We start from the raw sequence: 3,734 nt of genomic DNA on the forward strand, positions 1-3,734 counted from the left end.
TACTGAAAATTTTGGTTAAAGCATAAAATAACAATGTGAAGAACTATTCCATTCTATCCCAGGGATTTAGAACAAACTAAACTTTAGATTTCAAAACCTTGCTAGCGAGATTAAAAGCCTACAAAGGGGGTCTGCTGGAGATTCTTTGAATCGATACCTTTCAGTTTAAGAGCACTTGGACATGTATTCACTCTGGTTCTCATATCATCGTCACAAAATCATGTCGGGCTTTTTCTATGTAAGTGACTGGGCCCTTGATCTATAAATTCTTCTGTTTTATTTTATTTTATTTTATTTTCTCTTGCTTCCTTTGTTCACTTTTCTGATTTGAAACCAAAACTACAGTAAAGGTAAAGAGGTAACAATTTTTCTCTAGGAAATTGTTTATACAGTAATGTTCCTGCTTTAGGTTTCTAGGAGGATAAAAATTTCTCAGGAGATAAGTAGTAGGGGTCCAATATGAATGTACGTGAATTCAGACATGTCTGGCCATGTCAGACAAACTAGTGAGACAGGCTGCTCTGACACTGAAAGTTGACTAAGAACCCTTCTGCAGGAGGATTTATTCTGTGTTCATGGCTGATGTTCCAAGTGGTAAACCAGGGAAACAAGCCTAAAAGAAAGTCTCTTTGGAGAAATGGAGGAATTTCTGAGAGAGATGAAATTTTGGTAAAAGAGACAGTATCCTTGACCTTGACTTGACAGCCATGAGAGGCTCTTATCAGGAAAGACTCTTGTGTGTTACTAAGGTTTGACTTTGTGCCTTCATCCATTCATGAGGTCTATAGAATATTAACAGCCCTTTAATATAGTGTAAAAGGAAATCAGGAAAGACTCCCCCACCTCCGTTATCCATAGGACACTGTACCACTGGGTTCTGTGCGTCATGGCAGGGCTAGGTGGATCAGCCCTGTGAGGCACAATGACCCCCAGTAGATGCCAACAATAGTAGTGCAGTCCCTGCCCAGGAAAAGAGTAATGCTTCCCAATACTCTCCCTTATTTCAAGACAAAGGTTGTAAAAAAGCAAAAGCACATCTGGCCAGAGCAGTGATACCAAGGAGATTTTCAGTGGGGAATGGGATAAATAAGAGGACATAGAGGTTATTTTGGGCAGTGAAAATACTCTGCATTTCATAAAGATGGATGTATATCATTATATATTTTTCCAAACCTACAGGATCTACAACACCAAGAACGAACCCTCAGGTAAGCTATGAACTCTGGGTGATGATGTATCAATGTAGGTTCATCAGTTGTACAAGTCCACCATTCTGGTGGGGGATGGTGATAGTGGGGGAGGTTGTGCATGTGGGGCAGGATAGGGTACATGGAAATTCTCAGTACCTCCCTTTCAATTTTTCTGTGAACCTAAAATTGCTCTAAAGAAGATATTTAGCAAACGTTAATGTGACACAGAAGCAGCACTTGAATGTAATATGAGAATGACACAATCCTTAGTAATTCCAGGAACACTTGAAGGACATTTGAGGAGGCTGATATCACTAAGTGAGTGGACAGGGGCCAGTTATTTTCATTTAGCATTAATATGATACCCTATATGTTCTCAAACTTGTATAACGTAGTGAACTAAAAACATTTGCATTATACTATACCACATAGCCACAGACCTCATGGCTTCCTAAGCAAATCTTTTAAGTTAGTTGCAAAATAAAATATTAAAAGAATAAAAATAGAAATATCACGACAAGCCAATAAATTTACATTTTAAGTAATCAATTTATTAGAAGAAAGCAAAGTACAAGTTTTCTCTAGCGTCTCGCTAGAAAGATAACAACATGGTAACGATGGCAAGAAGAGTAAACCCAGATGAGGAGAGCAAACGAGAATGGTTATACATATTGACTATGCCTTTAGATGATGGGTTTGTAGCTAAAAAGTCACCAAATAGTCAAAGAAGCAGTTTAACCATTTATAAATAGCTATCAACTGGTCCTGCGGAAAATAGGATGGATGTTTGGGGAATTAAAAAACAAGCTAAGGGCCAGCCAAGTGGCTCAGTTGGTTAAGAGCTTGCTCAAGAGTTTGAGCTCTGAGCAACAGCGGTTCGATTCCCAGCCCAAGCTGAGCAGCCTCTGAGCTGCCAACAGGTGGCAGGATGACTCAACTTAAAAAAAAAAATAAAAAACAAAACAAAACAAGATAAGACCAAACATATTTGGAGTTTTTCCAAATGCATCCACTTTAAGCATTTTTTTAGTAGAAGCCAGAGAATCTATATCCTCCGTAGCACCAAGGACGACAGCAGCCATAGCTGTAGCCTCCATAGCCATAGCCCAGGCCACCGAAGCCTCTATAGCCATAGCCCAGGCCACCAAAGCCGCCATAGCCATAGCCCAGGCCTCCATAGTAGCTGCCGTAGTAGCTCATGGTGTCAGTGGTGGTGATGTGGTTTGCTGTTCAAGGCAAGATCTTGAGTGTGAATGTCACTATGTGTAGAGGGATGCTTTTATACCCTGAGCAGAGCATGTGATAAAACATGTGCACCTCCTCTGGTATCATTCCATGAATTATACTTGCCTGAGACAACTCATTTAATCTGTGGTCCCCTGACCACAATCATTAAGAATGTCTGAACTTGCTTGGCCATGTAGTTAGGTTGTTTCTGAGCTTGCTGCTTTAATTTTGTTAGAAATAATTGCTGTTTCTTCAAGTTGCTGTTTCTTATAGACATAACCAACCCTAAATTAAATTCTTTATTACCAGGCACTTAACATCAGTCTCATTAAATATCATTGAATTTCTAATTAAATATCTTTTCATTTGGGGAAATTGTTATAACACATCTTTTCTAGGCATTTTGGGAATTGTTGTAATTGATTCTACTAAATATCAAAAAACAATCAAAGTCTATATTCTTAAATTTATCAAAAAGCACACTTTTTCATCATGAGAAACAAAAGATGCACCCCTCTTCAGAAAAAACAACAACCCAGAAATGTATCAAGTCAAGAAATACTTTGTTCACCTGCTGTGTATACCAGAAAACAACAACAAAAGCTCACCTGACTTCTAGAGAGTCAGAACTTTTATCATGAACAATTGATAGATTTATTTTTGGCTTTACACACTGGCATACTTTTTTTGATTTAGCTCAAATGTCCTGAGCCCTTTCTCCAAGATCAGTTCTAACTTCCCAGATACCACACATGCAGATTATACTTGCCTCCATACGATATTTTCCCCTCTTCCCCTACCCTTCACCATTTATCCATGTCATTTTCAAATCACACTTCAAACATCACCCAATGTCCTTCCTCCATGATTCATCCAGGTAAAAATGTGAAGTGGGTAAATGGTATCGGTTCCAACCTATATATATTCAAGTCAATACTAGACTCCTTCCATCACCAAGACCTTCATAGTCAATACATGTTTGGCCCTGTCTTCTCTTTGCCTAATCTCTGGCCATTTTTTTGTTTTCAGGCAATTTGTAACTAACCTTCCCTAAAACATCACTAGACCTTTCTGAGATATTGATAATGTTGTTACTTACTTAAAACATATTTCAACTCCTAAAATTATCTGAAATTTTAAAAAGATGTGTATAACCTGAAATACTTAAGAAATTATCTAAATGTATGACACAAATGTGAAAAACACAGAATAAAAAAAAATACTCTGGAGATATTTAGCCTGGTATTCACAGAGTCCCTCACCTGAGCCCAGAGAGTTACCCAAACTCAAAACTAATCCCACACCTGATTAAACCTA

This window comes from Hipposideros armiger, unplaced genomic scaffold, assembly GCF_001890085.2.
Source record: "Hipposideros armiger isolate ML-2016 unplaced genomic scaffold, ASM189008v1 scaffold_233, whole genome shotgun sequence".
In the NCBI taxonomy this organism is placed as follows: domain Eukaryota; kingdom Metazoa; phylum Chordata; class Mammalia; order Chiroptera; family Hipposideridae; genus Hipposideros; species Hipposideros armiger.